The 13,671-nt window shown below is 39.7% G+C and overlaps 1 protein-coding gene across 1 annotated transcript in view; it reads right to left on the bottom strand.

Annotated features, from left to right (window-relative positions):
- adarb1b (adenosine deaminase RNA specific B1b) overlaps positions 1-13,671 on the bottom strand; it is a 208,073-nt gene that overhangs the window by 71,138 nt on the left and 123,264 nt on the right. Inside the window, exon 3 of the mRNA XM_036139598.1 lies at positions 13,116-13,150. The gene's annotated coding sequence lies outside the window, so the exon portion shown is untranslated. The remainder of the gene's footprint in view (positions 1-13,115; positions 13,151-13,671) is intronic.

Genomic DNA, 13,671 nt, shown 5'->3' with positions numbered 1-13,671 from the left:
ATACTAAGGTAAGTAGACAAGAATTATTGCTTTAATGCAGCGTTGTATGGAGCAACCAGCCTGTGGGTCTGTGTGGCGTTTAGCTTATTGATTTGCACCAACTTTTTAAAATTCTTAATGTACAATTTCTTTATATTTGCTTCAAAGGAATTTTTGCTCAAGTTTTCTTGATCAATAACTCTTTAAGGTCTGAAGATCTTTCAAAAAAATTTTTTTTTTGCACTTTAGGTTGTTTATCCAAATTTTCTGTTCAAATCCAGACAATTTTCAGATGAATATATATTTAGTTTTTTTTCCCTGTTAGGCTACTTAACTGTAACCTATTAACTATTCAGGCATAAAAAGCTCCTGAATTCAAGGGAGAGAAAGTATTGTGAATACTGAAGAATATAATTTTTCCCATTTTTCACTGAAGGTTCTGTCATTTTTTGTCTTCTCGTACCTAATTTTGCAAACTAAAACATTTTTAAGGACTCAAATAAGATGAAAACTAAATAAACATGTGAACGAAAGTAATTATGTTGAAAATAAGTGACTTTGTTTTATAAAAAGAAGAAAAACATGGAGCTAGATAATTTCAGTCGTGGAGAAAGTCACAAAGACATAATGTGGTAGAACGATTGGAAGTGAGTGTTTGCGTGCAGCGCGAGGTGGAAGCAGCCTTTATATATTTAAATTTGTAATTCAATTTAATCCAATGTATTAAACTGCCTACATTTCAAATCATACAACCGGAATCCACATGTAAAGTGCCATAAAAAAGTTTTTCCCCCACTTTTTTTGGGGGGTGCATATACATTGTATATGTATGTACAAATGTATACAATGTATATGCACATATATACGCGTAGGTACGTATGTATGTAGGCGCATAGATATATGTATATATTTAAGTATATAGATATGTTTTTATATATATATATATATATATATATATATATATATATATATATAGATAGACCACAAAGAATGTAAATAAGACATCATACGCCCATTCCTATTTCCTTTTTTGTATTTATAAATACAAAAAATAGCCTCGTGAGACATACAAATATACAAATACAAAATAGCCTCGTGAGACCATCCAGATCTCGCGAGCTTTCAAGGTTTCACTCGCAGATCAGTCTGGCTACTCTCCGTTAAAGAAAATTTGGAGCCGTTCACCAAACGAACGTCCAATCAGCGTTGGCTTTGAGGCGGGTTGAGGTGTGACGCAACGAGAAGATCGACAGTTCAGTCTAAAGAACATGGCGGCTTCATCCGATGAAACTAGCATTAGCGTGGCTATCGAGCAAGTTTTATTGGAATTACAGAGTATTTCTTTGCTGAGCTAACGAGCCTTTACCTGCAGCAGCAAGAGTAGCTTGGCTTGTGGTTGTGTTTTCGTCGTCGCTCGTAACAGAGCGACGACGAAGCATGTTGACGAGTACGTCATATGCTTCGTTGGTCTGATTGGTTTTTTTGGCTTGTCTATCACCAACATAGGCCAATCAGCTAACCAGTATTTTCGCCCCTTCCCAAAATTACTTCAAGGGAAAGTTTCCAGATGGATATGCGAAGCAAATCTATCTGGCGGCGTCAGGTTAGGAGGGGGGACCTAGAACTCGGAAGAGGGACTTTACATCCCATCTGGCCTGGGAACACCTTGGGGTCTCTGAGGATAAGCTCAATGATGTCATTGGGGAGATGGATGGATGGATGGATGGATGGATGGATGGATGGATGGATATCAATCTCAGTCATGATAAATACATGACCGCCAAATTTTTACATGAAGGAAGAAAAACCAAGAATATAGCTACGTGCACCTTTTGCTTTCTGGTTTGTTGATGTATTCAGTGCAGGTGTCTCCTTGTTCATCTCTGTCATCCATGTTCTCTCATGAAAAACTGCCCCATCTTTCTTCATAGATTCCTTAGGACCAGGCTTCAGGTTTGATAATAATAAAACTCCTCTACTCCTGCTTTCTTCCATCTTTTCAAGGTTGTTGGGTGGCTGCCTCTCCTCTTTTCACTAGGTGCTGTAAAATCTATTTGACAGCTCTGATTTATGACACAGCATAGGCACCGGGTGCCTGCGGGGAAAAGAGTGGACGTTTCAGTGTGTCTGGAAATGAGCGAATGTTCAGACGTGTGAGCGTGCTCGGCCCACAGAGGGCCACCGACGACGCTGTGCTCAATGTTCAGAGCGGAAAACTGAGCTCACTGGTAGGAGGCTCCTGAGAGCTCAGATGTTCATGAAAGAAACAGCTCAGTATTATGCTGGTGAAGATTCTCAGTCATCCAGGTCATGGTCATTCCAAAAAAAGGTAAAAAACAAAGCAACTGGACTTGTTTTCCGTAGTTGAAGACGTTTCGCTTCCTCTCCCGGAAGCTTTCTCAATTCAAAAAGTCTGGAGTAATGATGAGTAACAAGCTTTATACCATTCCAGACAAAGGCCTGTAATGGCTTAGATAACATGCAAATTCAACCGAAACAGGACCACCCCTTAGCTCAGTATTAGTTCTGTATCAGCATGAAGGCATCAACAACAGCAGAATATGTCCTTACACCAGAGACAAAGCCGAACTGGACAGGGAGCTCGACCAACAGCAGGATTATTGTTTAAAATGAGGTTGCAGCTACGGAATATTTCAGTAATTCTCTACCAATAATTTATTGATAGATGAAGCGATCAGAGAAACATTTGGATTGCCGTATATTTCGGAGTACAATTTTAAATGGTAATTCATATTGACCAACATGAGGCAATGCGTAAACATTACCATCTATAACCACAAGAGGGCTCTCTAGGCTCTTGAAAACTATACACTGCTCTTGTATCACTTAAAAATGTATTGCCACATTAACTTCTGAACGCATTCGTATGTTGTTTCGCTGGTTCAGTATGCATTCATGCAGCGGAGCGTTGTGTGGTGCAGCTCGAAGGGATGAACCCTGTTATTGGGCGATCCGTGAAGCTAATAACAGCTAGCGCTAGCTTACAGGTCTGCTGTCCAGGCGTTTTTATAACTTCACTGAAGCAAGTCAGCTTTATGTTGCTCTCAAACATCTGTGTTGTACTGTTATCTTAGCACGTAGCATCGTTACGCTCATGGTCTAATTTCAGAGTAATTTTGACAACTTGCAGGATAACTTTATGCGGAAGTATGCTGACGAGAACTTTCCTGGTTGGAGTTGGTGGCTTGTAATACGCATTTACCCCAATCAACCTCCCAGGTATGTTCCATATTAATTAGCCGGTTGTGGATGCAGTTGTGTAAGTAAATAAGTTGTCTTATCAGATTAAATGTCAGTTTTTAGTCTTGCGATTGTGTGAAATAAATTTCGAAATAAATACATATAGTCTGACATATATATGTTTTTTTCCTCTTTATGACACAATTTTTTACTGATGTGATTTATATTCCGGAGCGATGTATAGTCCGAAAAATACAGTAGTTGGGAAGGCCCCTTTCTTCAGATGTTGCCTTGACTTTCTGAAGTTAAAGCTAGGGGTGGGCGATTTATCCGGAATTTTCTCAAAGTTTCTTTTTGAATAGCTGTGCATGCCCAGAACCATCTTACCTGCCATTACGCTCTTCAAGGGGATCGCATGAAAAATATCTCCCAAATCCACTCTGATCTTATTTCTATCTACTGAGGTCTTCCTCTTCTTTTAAATATGTACGCAATTTGCTTCTTGCAACTCTCAGCCATGTTCAAAGTATATAGTGAGAGCAGCGGAGCCACAATGAACGGCTAACACCGAAGCTAACTGCTAAGCTAGCCTCTAAGCTAACCGGATGCATAAACACTAAGAGTGTGCATGTACAGCAAGCAAGCGGAAACTAACGAGGAACGTGAACGCACACGAGCATTACGTGAGCACACTAGAATGATTGGCATGTAGGACAACCAATAGATAAGGCGATTACCCCGGAACATGATGGACAGAGAAGGGTGAGAGCAGGAACAAAACTCTGATAAATCCCTGCTCTTCAGTGCAGAGTTTTTACAGACCTGCAGCTCCCACAGAGATACATCTTTAACCTCCTTTTTCTGAATACATAATGTAATAACTACTTTTCAGGACAGAAGGACGATTTTGCCCAGTATAACAAAAAGTGTTTCTGAACAGGATTACCAGCTATAGCTTTAACAGTTAATTATACCATCTGGTTAAGATACAGACTCATACCTAAATTTTAACAAACACTAACTAAATATGCATGCTGCCATCTAATAAACCAGGGTTGTATAATACCAAGTAAATATGAGTTAATCTAATATAATGAACTCACATTTACTGACTTGTTTTGTTCTTTTCCCTCATTGCAAAGCCCTTGCTATTTTTCTGAGCTTTAGCATCTCAAGCCACTGAAATATACACTCAGGGAGAGCATTGAAGGCAGTTAAAGACCCTTTAACTGGATGTGTTGTGGTATTCGAGACCCTTTTTGATCTCGATTACATTTTTACTCAGCATTTTCTTGGTCTCTCCACCGACTCAAGTTTTTCTTTTCTCAAGGTTAGTCAAGACCACAGCAGCAATAACCTTTTTTTCACTGTGACAATAAAGTTTATTCACTTTGAAAATGGCATTGCAGCTACCTATGCTCTCACGTGTCGAGGATGAGAAGAGGGATGGGAAAACAAGATGGAGAAACATTTTGCAGTATAAAGATATGCTTGTTTTTCTGCCAGCAGAATTGAAGAAGGAAAGCAAAGTGAGTCTTGGTCTTGACTTGATCGTGGTCTTGCTCTTGAGTCTGTTTAAGATTACCTGTTATTGACTACAAAACCACCAACTGGCCGAATGTTGTATTGGCATGTAGAAGCATGGTACTTGACATATAAAAACTTGTAATCAAGCAATCCATTGCTATTGCAGCACTTTATTATTATACAACAACAGTAACTCAATTTATTGTGCAACTCAAATAAAAATTATGCCAGACTTAAGGGTTTCCCTTTTGAACAGGACACAAAAAACTGGTTCATGCTTCCATTTTCAGAATTAGATTAATATAATGGTGTCTATAACGGCCTCAGTAAAAAGATTTATCAGGCTGCTGCAAATGATGCAAACACAGCTGCTTGGGTTCTGACCAAAAACCAGAGAAACAGATCACATTTCACCAGCCCTTAAATCACTGCAATGGCTTCCTGTTTGTAAAAGGACAGCATTTTAAATGTTGTTGCAGGTCTAAAAGGAGCTGAATAGTCTTGGATCTGTTCATGTATAAAATATGTAGATCCCTTTGGTCATCAGAGACCAGATCACTCAGCGTTTCCAGGACCAGAACTAAACAAGCGAGTATTTAGTTGCTCAGATGTGCAGAAACTCTTTGGCTCCATTTAAATAAAGCCTAAAACATAGTTAAATCATATTTCATCTGTTTATTTGATCTTTTAATTTGCATGGTAGCATGTTGCTTAATTTTAAGTAATTTACTTTACCTCTGTTCCTTCATTTTCCTGTTATGTACTTCTAATTTGTTTGTGTATTTGTAATGCTATCAAAATAAACCTGCCTTGCCTAAATGGCTGTCAACTTTAGGTAGGACACTGACTGCTAATAGTCTCACCACACATCCCTAATTGAAAAAAAACAAAAAACAAACAAAAGCAAAGAATACTGGCACTCTACAGTCACTGACTTCTTCCTCACCGACACTAGGAAACAGACTCTAACAGGAAGGGGAGTATTTTTAGAGACATTTTTTAGATTTAGATATTTTCCAAAACATCATATCTCAGTATCATACTATTACACATGGCTATAGAAAAAAACTTGCCTGCTGCACTTCCCTGCAGAGTTTACCTCTTTTTCCAGCTCAGCGTAGGACAAGGGACAAAACCCAGGGAGTTAACAAACAGCCAGGAGTTACACTACACAGTGATGTTGAGCAACATGCATGGAGGTCAGTCTCAGTGTGAGAGCTCTGGACCAAATCACACCAATCTCCTCTGTCCCTCTGTTCTCCTTCACTTCATGTCCATGGAGCCTCACACCTACCACAGTTTATCAAACTCAAGGCCTGGCGAAACGATCCTGAGGAGAGATGCCTGCATTTACTTTCAGCATGTTTGTGTGCACATATATGTGTGTGTGTGGGGTGGGGTGGGGTGTAGGTGGGGTTCTGAAGGTAAAATGCAGCAAAGCTGTGGATGGATCTGTGTAAAATTTTTGTGTGGGGCTGCAACTTGAGCTGGATTTCGCACCCCGTGGCCTTTCTGCTGTCAAACAGATGAGGTGGAATTGATGGACAGTTGGGGCAGGGCATGGAGGGAGGCCTCAGCCGGATGAAAAAGGTTGTGACAGACGACAGAGAGGTGAATGGAAAGAGGACGGAGTGATGATTTAGCTGCCTCTCTGCAGAGCAGGCCGAGCCTCGTGAAGTGTGCACGGTAAAGGCAAAACATCCCCATCTTCGTAATAATTTGCTGTTACACCAATAAAGTTAGTCTGAAATCTCTGCAGAGAGATGAAATGTGTCACTGTCAGCTAAACAAACCTCGGTGGTTTGAGTGGTCCCACTACAGCGCGGGGTTTTTCTCCCCCCCCTTCCACAGTCTGTCACAGTCTTAGCAGCATGCTAATCAAAGCTAATTACATTGAGACAGGCAGACACAACTCATTTCATATTATGACAGAGCGGCGCTGTGTTTGCAGTACTCAGCCAGGCCCTGCTTCTAATCAACTGCTCTTTTACTGATATAATATAAATTAACAGGACTATGTTTTCTATCTGGCTTCTTCTGCTGTGGATGTCGTATGTTAATCAGTTTGCCGGAGCTTTTTTCCAAGGCTGGCTAATCTAGTTTTCTATCTAAAAAAAACCAACAACAACAAAAAAAGGCATTTAGAAGAACGAGTCTGTAATTTATACATTGCTGGTAAAGATACAGGAACGAGTGAACAATGAAACTAAGAAATAGCAAGAAATAAAATGGTCCTCCTCACAGCGATGGGTCTGAGGCGCCAGGCGGTGCAGATCCCCCTCCCACACTATTCGAGTTGCGAGAGCTCGTTTTAGAGATTTTGCTGGCGTGGCAGAAAAGGCCTCTGTTCCCCATTTTCCATCTTTCATATACGGCCCATTGGAAAGCATCGTCTCCGAGTGTCATGCTTTGGCACATTTATGAGAGATGCACCGGCGATATGCTTAAGTTCAGTCTTTTGAAAGTCACTCTGCACTGTATGTTAATTCTCTGGGAGCTGAATCACAATCCTTCACATAGAAACTTCATCGTTCAGGATACACCCCCAGACTGAAGTTCAGCAGTAACAACAGAGAAATATGTTAATAACGTGTGTGTACAATATAGATAAAAATGATTAATAAGTAAATAGAAATGACAACACTTATGTAAGGGGGAAATAAATCGAACTATTTCAGCTGGGCAGTGTAAAGGTTAAACCCTACTGGATTGATTCATTCTGACTTGCCTTCAAGTTCAATTTAAGATTAAAAAAAAGTTATATTTGTGTTCATCAGACTACACTAAAAATGATATTATATTTACCTTGTTTCTTGTTAAATACACTATGCGACTGGTAAAATAAAGGGTTTTTAATGTCATTATGTACAACTGAGCTAGAAACATTCAGCAAATTAGGTTTTATTATTTATATATAAATAGTTGTTTTTTTCAACCACAAGTCATTAAACTACAGAGCGATGAGACTGGCTTCAGATTCAGCAGGTTGATAATTTCTATTTTAGACATTTTTCAGCATCTGGAGAAACTTGAACCAGTAAAAATCTGTCATTTCCGCAATTGCTCTTAATACGTTTGGCTAAAATGATAAAGGAGCAACTAAGGTCTCTAAATATAAATATAATATTGTCATGCCATTCGGTTGAAAACAATGTGTTTCTTAAACAAACAAACAAAAAAAAAAAAATTTTTTTTTCACAAATATCAACTTCCCAAAGAACTTAGATCCATTCACATTTATAATTTTTTTTATTATTAAAACCTAATAATAGAAATAAAATGGTGGTTCTTTACAAATGACAACACATTTTTTAATAGATATTTAAAAAGATATATGTATAAGTTGGCTTTTTTTCCCAAACGGTCTCATTTGTGGCTCTAAACGATTTATTCAGCTGGACAAAATGTTCAGAGTTTTCGTCTGTAAACAGAAGCGGTGTCATTGGAAAGCAGAAGTTCTCCTCTAAAGAACCAGGGGTCTGTCATTCTGATTGGACTACAATAGAGTTCTGAAGCTTCAAACAAGTTTTTATTTAATTTATTTCCAAAGCAATGTCTGGTTTGTGTTTAGCCCCAATTTTGGTTCATATCTCATTAACTACAAGTGATAGAACGCCGAGTCTGTTTAGTACGAGAACAGAGAACTGATTCCTCACTGACCGGCTTGGTTCTGAGATTGTTTATACATTTGACAGCTTTTTTTAATCTTGACCCTTTAAGCCAACAGTTTTTAATGAGGTGTTTTATTGAATAGTGTGTTTTTATTGAATCACTGCTTTTTTTGTAAGGAATAGTTTTATTTATTTCTGCATTTATCTATGTGAACTTACAGGTGAATGTAATCTGTGTCGGTGCAGCAAAGCCCGTTTGTCCAAAGCCCATTTCTCCCAAGGGAGACAAATAAAGACACTTTGCTTCATTTTCGTGTTAAATGCTACAAAAGCAGCAAGTACGCTTCTTTTGCACACACCACTTTCCACCCATTTTGGTTAAAAAAAATAATGACAGAGTGGAGTGTTTCATAAAGCTAAAGTCAGATCTAAGTAATCTGAGAAGTCGTCAAGTACAGATCTTTCTTAAAGATATGTGCTAAACCCTAAAACTGAAAGCGGGCATGTTTAAAGATGATTGTACACTATGACACGGAATAAGGGCCACGGTTTCAGCCTGAGGGTCTCACAGCGTTGCTGTCATGAAACACGGATTAGAGGGATGTCTGAACAGAGAAGAGCCACCGTTCACGTCACTGGGAACACCTCAGCTTTTCCCCCGACGGGTACCGATTCCTCAGATGACAAAATTAAAAGAATGCAGGGGAGGGGGAAAAAAAATCCCAGGTTTTTATTAAAAGAACCACGTTTTTACTCAGAAGTTAGTAGTTATTGCTGACTGCTTGGAACAGAATAATCCGTGATGCACAAACAGGTTTGGTGGCAAAATGTGGAGATCGTCTCCAAAAACTCTAAATAGTCTTGATTAAAAAGATCACTGTGCCAATGACAATCAAAAACCATTTTAATAGGAGGCTAAGATTAAGGCAGGCTGAAGACGTTGAGCGGACCAACACCGGGCCGAACTCCTCCTGCCTCGTCATCGCTTCTAAGTCTAAGTTTCCTTCAGGCTTAGGGGGTAAAAAAAAAAAAAAATGAGGCGGGAAAACAGAGCTGGGTAATACTGATAGACATATTCACTCTGAGCCAGCACACCTGGAGTTTTTAAATCAAAGGATAAAAAAAAAAATGCCCCTTCAGCAGAGGCGGATTTAGCTGGATGAATGGACCTGACGGCAGAGGTGCGGCGGCGGTACGGGGGGGGGGCTGCTGGATGTCAAAGCAAGTGGCTGAGACACGGCTATTACTGCCGGTGAGCTGTGGCCACCTGAGTAATTACCAGCTTCTCTGTTTGGTTAATCCCCCAGAGCAGAGCAGCAAACTCAGGAGAGAAAAGCTCAGAGCTCTGAGGGGCTCTCGTCATTCAACTTCAATTATGATGAGCCACGAGCCGCCTCGCTCACAGGGAGACGGAGGGGAAGGATGGGAGGAGGAAGACAAAGAAAACAGATCTCTGGAGTCTCTTTGGGCAAAAAAAAAAAGGAGATGATGTTGATATTTTAGTGTTAACGGTAGAAATTAAACCCAACTATTGCCTTTATAACATTTATAAAAATTCCAGATTGACCTAAGAAATACAGTCATGTAAAAGCAAAAAATCAGGACATCCCAAGAAACGCTCAGTTCTTTAATAAATACGTTTCACACACTGATAGATTTTCTACAGAGAGTGGTTTAATTGGACTGTTTTACTCATTTAATATCAGATAAAAAATGTGTTTTCTAGCTGGGGAAAAAGTTAGGAGCGTCTGCCCCCTTTGACTGTAACATCGTCATAAACGCTTCTCGTAACCGTCTAGCTTTATTATTACATTTTCCTGAAAATGTTTTGTTAGAAACACATTCTGTGGTAGAAGGACAAAGATTTTTTTAATGGCTGTATCTCTAGTGCTTTGCAAAAGTTTAAAACCAAACCAGCTGTCTTGGCATTTTGCTGACAGATTCTCTTGTAATCCTAAAGCTTCTTCAGACTGTTTCTTTTTTTAGGTCTTTCAATGTTTTCTTTGAATTCTGTTTGCTTTTAGTTCAGTTCTTGTACCTGCTGCAGATTTTGTGTTGTGATCTTGTGAAAACTAAAAAAAGTCAATGACAAATCAGGATATATCAGCCTTAAAACAAATTCTAACAAATGCAGTAAAGACCTGACAGGAGCTGAGAGATTCATCATACTTCAGGGTTTTATCTACTGTGATGCTAAATAAGGAATTTATTATATTTGTAGAGTCTTTTTCTAGTCCTACCATTCAGTTGAATGGCTTTAAATTAACACAAGCATTCATAGAACCATATGCAGATCGGTAGTAAACCTGGGGTTAGCTGCCTTGCCCAGGGACACATCAACAAATGACAGAAGCTGGAATCGAACCTAAAACTTTTTTTAATCTACCAATGTGTCCCTTCTGACTGGAAGAGATATCAGGGTGTTGGTTCTGCTGGAGGTTTTCCTCCCTGTTAAAGGGGAGTTTTCCTCTCCACTGTCGCTTCATGCATGCTCAGTATGAGGGATTGCTGCAAAGCCATCAACAATGCAGACGTCTGTCCACTGTGGCTCTACGCTTCTTCAGGAGGAGTGAATGCTGCTTGGAGAGACTTGATGCAACCTGCTGGGTTTCCTCAGAGAGGAAACTTTTTGACTAATCTGTATAATCTGACCCAATCTGTCTGGATGATTTGATTGAATTAGACTTTGTAAAGTGCTGTACTGACGCAATATAAATACAATAAAATTGAATTGAATTGGAGCAGCCCAGTCAGGGTCCTGATCTCTGTGTGAATGATGATCTGCGATCATAAGATAAAGATTAGGGTGATGGTGAGGAGGCCTTCCAACCTCAGACTGGGAGCTCATCAGCCAATATAAAATGGTCAACAGCTGTGGAAACCTGCAAAAAGCTGGTCAGCAACTACAGGAGGGGTTGAACACCTTTAAGATTTACACATTTTTTTAATAAAATGGTAATAAAAGTAGATAAATTTGTACTTAAAAAAACCTGATACTCCCTTTATATATTTTTATTAAATTGAACATTGGTCTCATTTCCACTCAGAATCAAACTTGGTGGAAGGATGATGATTTTAAATGTAAATCTGCCAGGAATATGAATAACTTAAAGTTTAATTATATGAACCCTCTCACTGTGAGTCTTACAAATTAATATTACTGTATATTAAAGGCTGTTGATCTTACAGCCAGGAGATCATCACGGCCACGGTTTGCACTTCAGAGTCGCGCTCTTATCAAGTGACAAAAACAAAACGTCCGCTATTAGGTTGTTCCAAATTCATGAAAATTTAGAAAAGGGAATTTTGGGTAAATTAAAGTCCCGTCACATCACGTCGTCCTGTGGACCCCCGTTTTGTAGAGTCCGTGTTTTGGGGAGAGATTTCCAGTCAACTGATTGCCGAATCTCTTTAAAAAAAATTTAAATAGCAGATATTTAATGAAAGATGCATTTAATTGATTAAATATTTGAAATAAAGAAGTTAAACCTTTTTTTCCTTCAACAAAAATTGCTTTTTTTTCTCTATACTTATCCAAACTTGGAAAATGCCAGAATCAGATGAAAAACTTGTCTTGTTTAAAAAGTGATCTTTGCCGTAAACATAAAAGCACAGCGACCAGCGCACACGAAACACAACCGGAAGAACTGAAACATCCTGGACTCTCGTCTCGCATCACGACACCAAGCAGTAAGTCATGAAGAAACGACCTGGGACTGTTTGTCTAAAAGGCGCACGCACTTGTTTGCGTCTCGGCATCGGAAAAGGCGACAGAACCTCGACTCTCTGGGTTACCTTTGCGTTCGGAGCGCTTCTTCCGCCTCCTCTTAAACTTGCGTCGGATCAGGCAGTAATAGGAGCCCAGGCTCTGCGCGTCGTTGGCGAAGAGGGCCATGCTGTCCAGCTCAAAATATTCTCTAAAATCAACTGAACCGCTACAAAAACAACGAGGCAAAACTTCAGCTGGAATCAGGCCACCAGTCCTGCGCCCCTGACAGCCAACGCTGCCACTCTGCCCCGCTGACTAAAGTCACGCAACAGACACGCTCAAACTCCACAACACCTGCAGCGTTTCTTTGTTTCTACCCTCATATCCAAACTGTCTCTCCATCCCTCGCTCTCTCTCCTCCTCCTCCTCCGGCTGCTTCTCTCCTCTGTTGACTCCATGTCTGCCCTATCAGGAGCCAGAGACGGGAGGCGATGGAGTAGAGTGGGACTGGGAAGGAGGAGACTGGCTGAGAGGAGAGACTCGACGTTCGGATTGTTAGGAATTAACACATGTTGGAGCAGCAGCTTAAATCCTCTGATTACTGCAAAAATAACACATTTCTTTTTTTTTTCAGGTCATTTTCACACAGCTGCAACAAATAGCCCTCCTTTAAAACTCCTTCTGCTACATAAACATGTTTTTTTTTTATTAATTAGTGAGCAGGACTCCAACAGACAAACGTAACTTATCAATGCAAACACACTCAAACTTGGTCAGAAGATAAAATAATCTGCTTTGCAGAATTTAATTTCTTTTTCCATTAACCAAGAGTTGTGAAATGTGCACTTATGCCCCCAAAAACGGCCCTTGCAAAGAAATACTGTGCTGCCATCTAGTGGTGACAAGCTACAGTTGCGTTTTTAAACCTTTTGCAGAAAACTTTAAACCAAACTGGGTTTTTCGCATGTCGAAATTCACAACAATGGGGTCCTAAATAACATTTATGTCGGGTTATAAAAGTGTTCAGTACAGAATAAGAAAAAGGAGTGGAAAACGAAAGGATAAGGGGGAAAAAAATTAAGACTGACCTTTGACTCTGCAGAAAGTCTGGCACTGGAAAAACCTGTTGGAGACAAAGAGAAAAAGATATTTTCCAGGTAACTACGCAGCAGGATTTTTGGCTGATCGAGACGTCTTCGTAATGTTTCTGGAACACAAAGTTATCACAGTTTCACAGATGTGCTGGAGCAGAAAAAGACACAAAGGGACATACAGGACCCAGAAATAAAGATAAATAACCAGCAGAAAAAATATCTGACACTGAATTTCCTTTGTGAGTCACAGTTATTGGCACCTGTGCCTCAGAACAACAGGAAATGTAACTGAGAGATTTTAAATTGATTTTTTAGATTTTTTGAGCCAATCTGAATATCTACAATCTCTTTCCTCCATGACTAACTGTTACCAAGATGTACAAATATACCAGCAGGCAGGCCCATGGCTCCCATCTACTCTTCAAAATCAGTAAGACAAAAGAACATAAAAGTGCATTGATCTCTGAAAACCGTAAGACAGGGGGACAGAGTCTCTTTAACAACTATTAGACACTTTCTAAAGTGAAAAGATTCACACATTAGTTCGATC

This window comes from Fundulus heteroclitus, chromosome 7 (assembly GCF_011125445.2).
Source record: "Fundulus heteroclitus isolate FHET01 chromosome 7, MU-UCD_Fhet_4.1, whole genome shotgun sequence".
In the NCBI taxonomy this organism is placed as follows: Eukaryota; Metazoa; Chordata; class Actinopteri; order Cyprinodontiformes; family Fundulidae; genus Fundulus; species Fundulus heteroclitus.
This window is presented reverse-complemented; position numbering and strand designations above follow the sequence as displayed.